Here is a 13,716-nt window from a genome sequence, read left to right on the forward strand (position 1 = left end):
TAAAGAAACCAAATGAGAATCTGTAAAATTCTCAAAGGCTTAGATTCCCTCTATTCTGATAACCTACCAGCTGAAAAAGATTTTAGCTATAGGAAAGGGAAGGAGCTTAGAATAGTTTTTTTTTTTTAAAACAAACAGAAATCAGAAGGCTGAGATTGTTCAGCCCTGGTCTTGTCACTACTAATGTGTGACTTCCTGGAGGTCTCTGAGTCTTGGTTTTAACATCTGAAAAATGGTGCTGGGCATATTGCTTTTGCTTTCTTCACCTGGCCGTCATCAAGATAATATTTAAAAAGTGTTTTATAAGCTATTACATAAATGAAAGCTACTGTTCAAAGGATCAGCACTGTTGAAGCAACACTTAAAACTGCCATAGCCCATGGGCTCTGTAGAAAGTATGAATCTGGGGCACAAACAAGATTTTTGTGGTAAGACGTGACCTGTGCTATCAGGATTATTGGCACTAAGGGTGCATTTATTACTTCAGCAAATATTCCCTAAGTACATTCCCTGGGTCTGGCCCAGTGCAAGGCACTGAGGTACGATGGTGAGTGAACCGTATGGTGCCTGCCCACATGGAGCTTATCGACTGGAGGGCGAGGTGGGCATTAACCAAATAACCACCACAGTTAATATGGTAGAATGTAAACTGTGTGGGAGCAGAGATTTTGTTTTGTTATTGCTGCATCTATAGTGCCTAGAACACTTAACAAGTCTTTAATAAATATTTGTTGAACTTGTGGTAATCCCTAGAAAGGAAAAGTCCAGAAAGGTTCAAGAATAAACATCAGAGGACCTACAGTAGCCTTGGGGGTTGAGGGCTTCCCTGACCAAGTGATGCTTGAGCCAAGATCTGAAGGATGATTAAGAATTGACTTGTAAGAGGTGGAAAAAGAGTGTTGTAAGCCCAGGGATTGAGCAAGGAAAGAACTTGGCATGTCCTAGCAATGAAGGAGATGAGAGTACTCAGATAGCCCAGAGAAAGGGGCAACAAGAGCATGGAGGGCCGAGACTGTGTCTCAGAGGGACACATGGAACTTTAAAAAGATTGTGGTCCTTATACCAAGAGCAAGGGCTTTGAATAGGGGAAGGTCAAGACGTGATTTGTGTTTTAAACAACTCTGTGGTCTGTGAATTCACAGAGAAACCCATTAGGAGGCAGTTGCTGAAATTTAGGTAAGAGGTCGGTGGTTTGGATGAGGGTCATCATGGAGGACTTGGAGAGACATGCTTGGAATTGAGAACTATGTTGAAGTAATAGCAACAGGACTTTTTGGTGGATCGGATGTGAGGAAGGAAAGAGATGGAAGAGTCAAGCTTACTTCCGGAATTTTCTGTTTGTAGCTGACTAGATGGAGGTGCATCTGTTCAGAGAGGGAACTAGTGGGGGTTGACCTAAGGGTATAAAGTGCCTTCTGGCAGGGTGAGCCCTTGGGTGCAGTTCAGGGATCTTAGTGTTCTCCCTTATACTCTTCTCTTCCTCCATCCCTTTTATCTTCTGTCAGATTTTATTCTGTTGTGCAAGGGTTGCCTCCAATAACAAAACCAAGCAAGCTGTTTCAGAACTGAAAAAGGCTCATGGAACAAAATTAAGATGCTCAAATCATATAGATTATCATATCAATTTGAAACACACAGCAATGGGGCTGGTTACACACTGAGGATAGGGTGCAAGGACCATACTGCCCAGGTTCTGGGTTATGCAGTGTCTGCATGTCCTGTTTCCTTCTGATACATTAGTTGGTGCTGTGGTTACAAAGACCAAGTTAGAGTCTGAGTAACAACAGACTTGAAATATCTTCTACATGTGCCAACCCTTATACTAGGTGCAAGGGAGGATAGAGTACCTTAAGATGTGTCCTGCTTATGTAAACTGAAATAAAAGGCTACAAATTCCTTCCATCCCTGCATCTTATTCTCTCAGCACTGTTACTTTACCTCTCCTCCCATCAATAGGTGAAGTCTGTTTTTCACTTCTTGAATGTGAGCTGATCTTGTGACTTGCTTTCTCCAACAGAATGTGGAAAGGTAGACATTTGTGGGAATTCTCAGCTGTGGGAGTTCCAGATCTTGCAGCTTCTAGGTCTTGCTTTCTGCAGCCCCACTGCTATGGGAAGAAGCCAAGGCCAGCCTCCTTGGTAATGAGAGGCCACATGGAGAAAGAGAAGCACAGCTGAGAGCCAGCACTAACTCCTCGTCATACGGGTGAGGCCGTTTCGGATCATCCAGTCCTGCTGAATTGCCAGCTGATAGTTCTGACATGAGGCAGCCCAAACGAAACCAGGAAAAGAGCCACCCATCTGAGTCTAGCCGCAACTGATGACCCATAGTATCATGAGCTAATAAATTACCATTGTTTTAAGACACTAAGCTTTGGGATGGCCCATGAACACTATAATAAATAACGGCTAATGAGGGGCTCACTGTCTAATGAATGTATTTCCGTGGCTTTTTCATTCTAAAAAATTTACCTAGGAATTTTATTTTTACATTTGTGGTAATACAACTGATTGCATTTCTCACATTTATATGTTCTATTTTGTCTTTTTGTCCTTTTAGTTCAGATTTTCTGGATATCATGTGCTACCTTTGGATTTTGCTAATAAGGATTTTAGATCCAGTGTCTCAAGAGAAATTTCTGTAAGGTTTATGTTGGACTCCTACTTGGAAAAGCTTTTTTATGCCCCAGGAGGGAAGGAGGGAATTGCGACAGGGTGGGACTCTCTAAACTGGATTTGCAAGAAGCAAGGCTATAGTTCTTGGACAGGTTACTTCTCCCGATCTGTGCCTGAGTGTCCTAGTGTTCTAGAGTCCTTCCTCTGGGCCTGAGCATGAGAGTGATTCAGACTAGTATTCCTCTCCTTATACAAAGAGTGTATGAGGTTGGATCATGCTTTTGTGCTCTACTACAATTTAAAATAGACTTTAATAGTTCAGGGATGCAAATGAACCCCCCAAGGGACTCTGTCTTGAGTAGCATGTAGGAGAAATTGCCTTTCTGTGGTTATCAATCTGTTAACAGTCACCATCTCCTAAGGGAGTTCTCCCTAATGAGAAGCCCCCCGTGTGGCAGCCCCAGGGGGAGTCTGTCTCTGGTCATGAGGAAGAGAACTTCCTGCTGGCAGGGGATCTGCTTCTTTGGTACAGGGATGTGCTCAACTGTGACTAGAGATACTGCTTGAGGTCTTAAATGAATTGGAAGTGGGGCTTGTAGCTAGGAGATCAAAATATTTGGATCTTTTGTATAATATGATGTGTCTGTCTCTTTTAAAACTCCCATTGGTTCTCAGTGATATATTCTTTCCTCTTATTTCATGTTTCTGTGTTACATTTCTCCATAATTTATGGCAAGAATTGAGTCACTGTGACATCTAATATTAATTAGCTTGTATTTCTCAGTGCAGGGCAGGAGAGAGTATACTGCTTGTCTCTGCTTGTTTAAATAAGCAATTTACAGAGGACTTTGCAAGAAAAATCACAGTCCTACCACCAAGATTGTAAGGCCTTAGTCGCCAAGAAGTTATGTAGCAGTCTTAATGATTTTGTAATGGGTAAGGAGTTTCTTCCTTTTATCTATCAATTGTTTACCTTATTTTACTTTAAGGTCCTCAGAAGTACATATTTGAGGAGAATAAGTAGGAATTTGAGGAGAACTGGCTTTATTAAAACACCAACTAATGGTACTGTTACATAGTACATTGAATAGCACAATAGTAATTTTATAAAATATATGTGAAATGCTAAAATAGTTACTGTTTGACATGCAAAGTGCTCATAGAGATTCCTAAGAAGCTCATTTTATGTCTAGAGAGTATTTGGAAACAGGATAGATATTCTATCATCTAAGTGCTTGAAAGTCATGGTACTTTTTGAGGAAAACTGCTGAGCCTATAGCTTTTTTCTGCGAAAAGCAGAAGCAGACAGTGCTTTACCCTTGCTTCTTGGTGACTTTTTTTTTTGTTGTTGTTGTTGTTACAGAACTCAAAACTTTAATCACATTTCCATCAGACAGTCAGGAAGTAGAACAAGTCCTCAAGAAAAAAGCAAAAATGCAAATATCTTCTCCAACTTCTTTTAAGGGAAGTTGGGCCTGTTATTTTTCTAGAAATTGAAAAGCACCATCATTAAGATAAGGAACAGAAAGATTTGTATCCATCGTTTGGGGACCTGTAAGGTGAGAGCAGAGTCTCACAGTTGGAGAATCAGTGGATATTGCTGGAGGAGCTGGAGATGCTCTCTAGTAAGCGGGTGATTCCTCTTCCCCGAACATTGCTGCTTTGGCTAGAAATTTTCACCCCTGATGGGTAGTCACCAGTGGGTGTGTCTGCTCTTTGTTCTGGATTAGGAGAGTGGAAATTAGAGAATCCTGGACTCTCGACCCTTAGTTTCTGGTAACACCCCACATCCAGTACAACCATTTTGGGTGTCACACTATTGCTGGCCTCATAATCCTGGAGTGCAACGTGAGCCTCCGTGAGCCGGATTCCAAAGAGAGTGGCCAGGGAGTTACTGATGCAGTACGCGATTTTCTTGTAAACAGCTTAAAGCACAGAAAAGAATGTCATTTTCTTCATGCCACTTGCACCTTGTGTTGCTAGAATAATCCCACATGGCCACATCTAGGAGGCTCTGAACCCAGGTCTTAGAGGGCTCCTTGAGAAATTTTTGCTGGTTGATCTCCACTACGAGATCCTCCACAGTGAGAAGCTTCTTGGTGACTAAGGCCTTACAATCTTGGTGGTAGGACTGTGATTTTTCTTGCAAAGTCCTCTGTAAATTGCTTATTTAAACAAGTAGAGACAAGCAGTATACTCTCTCTCCTGCCCTGCACTGAGAAATACAAGCTAATTAATATTAGATGTCACAGTGACTCAATTCTTGCCATAAATTATGGAGAAATGTAACACAGAAACATGAAATAAGAGGAAAGAATATATCACTGAGAACCAATGGGAGTTTTAAAAGAGACAGACACATCATATTTCTATTCTGTAGCCTTGTGATGTCTCTACCCTGGCCACAGCTGATAGGACCAGGATTGATGGGACCAGGATAGATTCATGGCTAACCCAGAGAGAGCTACAGGTCAGTTGAGGTCCAATCAAGTCTACTTCTGGGGAGAGTGAAATCCATTTAGGTAGAGAGATGCTGACACTAAAGTGGGACAGAACCAGAGACATGGAGACAGGCAGTGTGTAGAAGGCACAAAACAATAGTAGCTGTGGGTAAGCAGATGCCATGGTGCACAGAATAAGAGAAGGGAGAAACCTAGTGAATGTGGTGGAAACTATCCATACCTAGGTCACTATGAACAGTGTGCTCAGTCACAGAGCAAGGGAGCAAGGGAGCAAGGGAAGGGAGAGATGACAAGATAGCCAAAGACTAGTAGACACTTTTTCTGGTGCTGTTCAGTTCATAGCACCCCTTTCATGTGAGAATGCCCTTCTTTCACACTCTTAAGGCTCCTCTGTGGCAGCCATGATTGTGCTACAAGGCCCCACCCTCCAGGCCTCAGATGATTGGACCGATGGTGGCATTTTCATCCAAGCTGAGACAATCAGATGCTCTTTCCTGGGACTTTGGAGTTGGAACTGAGAGACCGTGTGTCTGGTGTGACTGGGGCTAAGGGACATGGACCTGTGGGGTGAGCAGACAAAGCTAGTGTGTGGAGAAAAGAAAGAAACAGATGTGCAGCAAGAAGCAGATGTGGAGAGGCCATGTGGAGAGAGGGAGGGAGGCAATGCAGGGGTCTTGGCTTCTGCTACCTTTTCATTTCCTGGCTCTGATCACACAAAGAAGTCCCTTAGGGCCTCAAGATATGTATGTTTTTGTAATATATATCACCATTTTAAAAAGTAAGATGGCTTGAGGTAGTGTCCAGTTTCTTCAGTGAAGAGTGCCCGTGAGGACATAGCACAGGTATGGTCGCCTGTGTGAGCCTGTGTTCTCCCTGACTCCCAGCGGGGCAGCTAGCTTATCTCTTACAATAAGCTCCCAGTTAAGTATATGTCATTTTTTTGCAACCTAGAAGGTACTAACAAATATACCTGGAGAATCTGACATGATAAAGGAGAGTGGAACTAATGGACTTAGATTTTTAAACACCAAATACTAATTTCTATTTGAGACTTCTGTTATTTTCTCTTCTCATTACTCTTTTATATGTCCATGTTCTTGGAGGGCAGAGGCTGTCTTGGTGTAGTAGGAATGGGGGGCCCCATGTACCTTCCCCCTTTTCCCATCTGAAGCCTCACTGTGTTCCTGCCTATCCATGCTGATAGGCCTTGGCCTTCCTGAACAAACACTTGACTTGAACAGACACTTCAGTACTAAATTTGGGTTCAGTGATTGTGACTTTTTTGAGGGCAGTGATTGTGTGGCTTTCATTTGTGTATCTGGGAGCCTAGCACCTGGGCCAATGCCTAAGAAGTCCTCCATCAAAATTTATTGATTGAGCAACTGGATAAAATAGCTTTTATCAATGTCAGTTTGAAGGCACAAAAAGCAGAATATAAAATCTGACCCCTAACAACATATTAAATTATATAATCTGAGTACACAAATGAATAGACACCTAATAAAAATTCTTTAGGGTATAAATTATGATGATGGTATTTTTTTCTATGCAGTTTCTTAATGCTCAAGGTGTGGAAACATAGCTAAGAATACTGGGTCTATGTTTCACTTGCAAGGAGCTTGCTTTCCTCTACCTCAGATTGTGCTTTAATTTTGAAAGAAAAATGGCAAGTGCATTTGCCACTGGGTCATGCATTGCTCCTGCTGAATTCCCCAGGGGAGATGATTTCACAGTTTCTTGGAGGCTTCTACTCATTTCATTTGTCAGAGGAACATTTACAGTTTTCATGTAAGTTTTAATGGGTGGAAACATCTGTTCCCCAACCAGCCATGAGGTTTGCGTTGGGTATAGATGAGACTCTCTGGTTGAACACAGACCATACTTGCTGTGTATTGGATGCTCAGAAAAATAGCGTAGACCAAGGACAAAGGATTTGGGAGGAGTGAAGAAGGGTGTGGGGAAGAGAAATGCACCCTGGAATGGAGGGTGGGTGTTTGGGCAGGAAGCCTCTCCCTGCTCCAGCTGGTGGCACTGTGGAGGCCTATCCCTCCTGGGTGGTCTGGGGGGTCCTGGTGGATCCCAGGTCTCCCTGCTACCTCTGGGAGCTCAGCCAGGAGGGCTCATGAGCGTCTTTGCTCCATTTTATGGAGCTGTTCCCTCATAAAAACTGTGGGAACCTCTCAGCCCTTGTATGGGAAGGGGCAGATGTGCACCTTGGTGTCATGGCACCTGCATCTCACCAGCCCTCCAGGTGACTGCGCCGGCTGCTCCTTGTTTGCTCCTGTACCTTGAAAGGTTTCTCCCCACCTTCTATTGCCTGAGCTCCTGCTGGCACTTTGTGTTCCTGGGAGAGGACTAAACAGAGCACTATGCCCTCATATACCCGCCATAGCTCAGAATTTGCAGAGGACCCTGACCGTCTTATCTCTCATTCCTCCCACGCTTTTCTTGCTGTTGAGCCACCCTAAATTACCTGTGACCCCCCCCCAAATGCCCATAGTTCTGAGGCTTTGCATTTGCTTTTGGTTTTTTTTTTTTTAACTGGGATGCTTCGTATTTCCTGGCTCCTGCTCAAGTGGTGGTGTGTGCATTTGCACAGGACACTTGTGTGAACACACACACACACACACACCATCCAGTTTCTCTCCGTGCTTCTATTCTTTAAAAACTCAGACTGAAGTTTTCTCTGTGAAGTGTTCTCTGACCCACTGAGGCGTAGCTCGTCACCTGCCTCCTGCTGCCGCGCAGCAGCTGTCCTGTTGTTTTGCAGTGATGGATTTAGATTCCTAGCTCTGACTCTCTTGAAGTCAAGTTGCTTGGCTACAAATAACAGTTCCATCACTGGGCTGGGTGATCCTGGGCAACTTAATTAATATCTTTATGCCGCAGTTTCCTAATTTGTGAAATGGGGACAGATTATTAACAATGACCACATAGGGTTGTTAAGAATATTAAATAAGATGATACATGCAAATCACTTAGCAAAATATTCAGCTCAGTAAAGGGCAGCTATTAATATTATTAACTCCTCAGTTTTTCTTCCCAACCACTGTGTACAGGGACTGTCTTTTATGTACTGTATTCCTGGAGACTGGCATTTAAGAGGTCTGTCAATCTGTTGAGATGAATTGTTGAACTGATGGCTCCCAGTGGCCTATTGGATGAAGTCCATGTTTTCTGGAATCAGAAGATGGGGTTCAAATCTTAATTAACTTCACCACTTTTTAGCTGTGGGACCTTAGGCAAGTTAATTAAACTATGTTTCAATTTTGTCATCTGTGAAATGGCATTATGATAGTACCTTGCTCACAGTGCCTGGAATATGCAAAGATCTCAATAAATGTTAGTTGATATTATTCTCATGAATGTTATGAGTTTTACTATATGTAAAGGCTGATTTTAAATATCACTACAATATACTACTGAGGGTCTTTCTCAGTTCCTCTAGCTGGAAATAATCTCATCTTTATTCATTCATGCAATGTAATTATTAAATGCCAACTATTAGCCAGGCACCGTGCTAGACACAGGCTGTATAGTGGTAAATAAATCAGATATGACTTCCGCTTTTGATTAAGTTGGGGTTTGAGGGAGTGATAAACACTAACCTGTTCTCCAAGCTCTAAACTGACTGAGATATATAGGCAGGTAAATGGAGATCAAAATATCAGCTTTATAGTTGATTTTGCTGGATTGGAGAACATGATATGCTCTGCCAAATTCAGTTTTTCTACTACTTTCCTTAAGGAGTTAAACTCACCTGTCTGTAAGTTTGTTTGGCTGTCATTAATAGAAAACTTAACTAATGGTGGCTTATTCCCTGATAAAATGTCTGGAGGAGGGTGACTAGGATTCTTTGGCACGTCAGTGATGTCATTAAAGCCCCAGGCTCTTGCTTTTCATCATCCATGTGCTGCCTGGAGGTCTCAAGGTGGTGGCTCCAGCTTCAGCATAGAGCTCTCCGCATACCTGTACTCCCACGGCGAAGGAAATGCAGGACGGCAAAGATGGCCTTCTTTTTATTAGTGAGGAAATTATTTCCCAGGAGTTTCCAAATATCCTTCCCTTTATATCATATTGGCCAGATCAGGATCACATGCCCATGTTTAGCCCAATCCTTTGCAAAGGGGGTGAACTTACCTTGCCTGGCTTAGATCACTTCATCTTCTGATGCCTGGGGCCCTCCATCTATCCCTGTTTGTTTGTTTATTTATTATTTCTCCCACCAGAACACAAATTCCATGAGTGTGAAGACCTTATCCCCAGCCATTAAAACAGGTCCTGACATAAGGTGGATGCTCAGAATTTGTTGCTTAGTGTGTGAATGAATGGGGGAACCTGGGCAGAGAACAGCTGCCTTCTTCAGGAGGCTTCCCATGGCCTTCTGCACATCTGCACATCTGCACTTACTCTGCAGAATCTGAGGAGGGTCTCCAGCAAGTTCTGCCATTGGAGCGGTAAAGGCCTACAGCAGGTTATGCTGAGAGAGTGGAGGAAGGGTGACAGCTAAGATTTTTTTCAATGGAAAATTAAATCTGCTCAGCAGGAGCCTGATGAGAAGCTGGGCCAGCCCAAAGGGGCATGCAGCTGGAGGTAGGGTCCATCTGGGTCACACGGGCCTCTGGCTGTAGGGAGGTTATTCTTAGCCATCCTTTCTTCTTCGGTCTTTATTTTCTCTTAATCAGGACTCTCTTGATTTTGCAATTGGAGCCTTTTTTCTCCTTTTGTAAAGCAATGATTTTCCATATAGTAATTCTTTCCTTCTTTAGACTTCCCAGAGGAGGTAGGCGGTTCTTTTCATGCTCACGCTTTGCACATTGCCTCCCACCCAGCTCCTCCTGGGTGCTTCTGGGGCTGGTGGAGACCTATTAGGTGGGTTGGGTAGTTGACCCCAGCTCCTTGTTCATTTACAGAGAACTTAAACATACCACTCTCCTTGCTAATTATTTTTTCTTAGTAACACCAATACGAGTACGTTTTCCACCATTCCTCCCTCTGTCTCATGTGTCCTGAATTCTGCTGGATTAATTGAACTTGAGCCTTAACAGGCAGTAAAACAGGGGCGGGTAGCCTAGCTCCAGTCCTTCATTCCTGGGTCATACTCACAGTCACACTTGAATTAACACAGTGCTCCATGGCTGGCAGAGCACTGCCACACTCAGTAGCTCTTTCATTCTTAGAACAACAGAAGCAAGGCCTCTGGGGTTTGGTGACATGCCAGCATCAGGGAGGCTGAGAGGAGGAAAGGCCTGGGATTGAATTTGCATTTCTGATGCCTTGCTTTTTCTTTTAACCCTTTCAGGGGTTACAAAGTCAAATGCCCTTGGGGACAAGTAGATGATCTGAATGAACGAGGCTGGCTGGAGTAGAAAACATAGGGAGCAATGAGAATGTTGGGGAACTGGAACCTGCCTAAAGGCATCAGAGAGGTAAGTCAGGGCCCAGAGGAACCCCAAGTTGACTTTCTCACCCAGGGAACCTGGAGAAAAGAGAAACATTTAAAAAGCAATGAAAAAAAAACCATTAATTTTATCACCCACTCACCGCCCAGTCTATAATCCACCTTTTGATGGTGGAAAAGCATAGGGATGGTGTCACCTTTGCCACTGAGTAGCACTGACTTGGTGGCCCGAGTAAGCACGCCCTTGGTCGCAGTGTCTGCGGGACAGATGAGGGAGTATGGTAAGTTAAAGATGGAGTGGGTGATTCCATTGCTTTTAGGGTAGTCTTACAGACCAAAGAATGTACAGATCTTGGGCCTCCTCATCATCTCGCCCCTCCTACAGTTTTTAAGGGATGAGTTTCAAAGTAATATTATATTACTGGTTGAAGGGTCCCTGATGTCCTAACCCACAGCTCTGGTCAAAGGTTCTACTCCTTCCCTACCTCTCTCCTCCCTCTTTCATCCCTTTTTGAAATCACGGGACTGGGTTGCTCAGGTCTATTCACTGCAAGAAAGAGTGACAATGGCAGAGACAGAGAGGTAAGTCAGGGCCCAGAGGAACCCCAAGTTGACTTTCTCACCCAGGGAACCTGGAGAAAAGAGAAGAGCATGGTTCATGCCTGCAAGTGGAGAATCCCTGCCCGTGGGTTACATGTAGCCAGTGGAGGTCGTGGCCTCTGGCTGATCAGATAAAAACTCCTCTTGCTAGGATAGCTGGGAAGGGAGTGGGCTGAGATGGGGCTAGCATGGGAATGGTGCTGAAGTGTATCCCCGACTCTAAGTAGAGCAGCTTCAGACTGTGGCCCTGGAGAGCACAGCTCTGCTGCCTGCCGATCTGTGACCTTGGACAAGTGATTTCACCTCGTTCCTCAGCATCTTCAACTATAAAACTTGGCTAGCTGCAGTGATAAGAGGACTCAGTGCGGTAAGGCATGCACAGTGTTCAGTAATGTGAGGGCAGGCTTGTTGGCTTGAGTCCTGTCTCCCGGCTATACTTTGTGAGCTGGAATCTGAGGAAGCCTTCAAATGCTAGCAGAAGGAATAGAGAGAATAATTCAGAGAGCAAGAAACTACAATATTCTGCCAATTTTTTCCTCTTCAGAATTTGCCACTTGCCCAAATGCCTGTTTCCACCTTCTTTCTCCATTTCCATATCCTCAGATGGTCCCATGGAGCTGAATCCTGGATGAGGCAGCTGGGACAATGCTGGATAAGATTTGGCTCTCAAATGTACTTTCTGTGAGCTGTAACTGCGCTTTTTGTCTAAATGGTAACTGTCATTCAGTTGAAACTTTTCCTAAGTAGTTGTTTTCTCATCTGGCTTCTTGTGTAACAGAAAATTTAAGAAGAAATCTAAAATTAAATTATTTAATTCAAACACAACATTGCTGTACTTACCCAATCAATAGTGACCTGAACCCATTTCGCAATCTTTAGAGTTTGTTTTCTTTGGTGTGCTTCAAATACACCAATGAAAAGCAGTTCATAGTAGATATTACCTAGGCAGAGAATTAGGTTCTTATTAATGTGAAGAATTTTAGGTTCTTATTAATGGGCAGAAGTAGAATTGAGAGGCTATATGATATGCTTGTAAACTCTGATTTAGTCTTAGTTTTTAGCCACAAAATGTTTTTCTTGAGACCAGTTGATAGAATAGGAAGCTCAACATGGAAAAAGCATGGGTAATTATGAAATAACTCACAAATTATTTTACATGTGTTTTAGCATGGAGTCAGTGATATATGCTTGGATAATTTTCCTTCTCTCTTTCTCTCTCTCTCTCTCCCTCCTTCATCCCCGACTCTTACTCCTTTCCCCACTTCTGCAGACAACCCCTTTTGGCTAAGCACAGAAGGAAAAATTGATGGAAGCGAAGGGCACCATCCAGGAAAGTGTGATGCCCAGTTTCTTGTTCCAGGTCTGCCATCTACTAACTGAGTGGCAGTCATCCCTCCAGGTCTCAGCTTCCTCGTGTATAAAATAAGCAGAAGATTGGAGCCAGGGCACCTAGAACTAAAGGAGCTCTAAGTTTGCATTGTTCTGAAGATCCCACCTTTGCCAACTTGGGACCTCCAGGTCCCAGCAGCTGGTCACTTGGATAATCCCCAAAGCAGATAACTGCCTGCAGGGTCACCAAGAAGGGTTTTTAATCACAGCAGTCCAGCGGCTGGAATAAGTGCTGGTGCTTTGGCTGCCTCCGCAAGCTGTGAGCCAACCCAGAGAAGAAGCTGGCTGGAAGAGTGGATGGATGCTTTGGAAAGGCCAGTGTCATCTCCAAACAGCGTCTGGGAAATGACCATGTCCCCAGAAAGAGGTCACTGAAACCCTTCAGCTGGTGGTGCCCTGCAAAGAGTTAGGAAAACAAGGTTGAGTCCTGACTCTTCCACTTACACAAACTGTGTGTGACCTTGGGCAAGCTCTCTGGCCAAGTATCATTTCTCTCCTACATAGAATGGAGGTAGCAGTATATCTCCCTTGCAGAATTATAGTAAGGATTGAGGTACAGAACAGGCCTAACAGCACCTACCTATTGAGTATAGGTAGTCTGGGGTACTTAGTAAATGGTAGCAGTAGTTGTTTTTATTATTATCCTGTACCCTTTATTCAGGGGAGTCTCTGGGTAGGGGATGGGGGTCTTGGGTTCCCTTTGCTTGGTTCAGGGCTCCTCCCCATGGCTGGGAGGCACTGGCACCATGCCCAGGCTCAGCAGTATCAGGAAGCCTGGTACAGAGATGCTGCTGATGGGGACGAGGATTAAATCCCCTGATTGAGGAGCCTTAGCATCCTGGCCCAGGGCAGGAGGGCTGGGAGTATTTAGCATAATCTACTTGGATCCCTAAGTAAGTTACTTTTCAGAACTGCCCTTTTCAAGATCTTGTTCCCTTTGCTCACCTCTCTCTGGCCCCTTCTCTGTGGGTCCGTGCCAGAGAAGGGGAACAAAGCAGTGTGGGACCCCTCTGCCTCCCCATTCCAGACAAGGTGCCAGGAGGCAGGAAGAGGCTGTTTCCCTTGCAGAAGATGCTAAACAAGCCCTGACCACTCAAGGTAGCCGCAGACCCACTCACTCTAGAGGCTGAAGTCCCCGCTTGCGCCTAGCTGATCCCTGTTTTTCTTTCTTTGTTTCTTATTTTTTTTGTCTTTTGGCAAAGCAGGGCTTTGCAATTCAAACCTCCCCTTGCTCCATCTTTTATCCCGA

At 44.1% G+C, this 13,716-nt stretch overlaps 1 pseudogene; it reads right to left on the minus strand.

Annotated features, from left to right (window-relative positions):
* Positions 1–4,082: 4,082 nt before the first annotated feature.
* LOC118935908 (protein maelstrom homolog) lies at positions 4,083–9,527 on the minus strand (annotated as a pseudogene).
* Positions 9,528–13,716: the final 4,189 nt, after the last annotated feature.

Source organism: Manis pentadactyla, chromosome 3 (genome assembly GCF_030020395.1).
Source record: "Manis pentadactyla isolate mManPen7 chromosome 3, mManPen7.hap1, whole genome shotgun sequence".
Taxonomy (NCBI): domain Eukaryota; kingdom Metazoa; phylum Chordata; class Mammalia; order Pholidota; family Manidae; genus Manis; species Manis pentadactyla.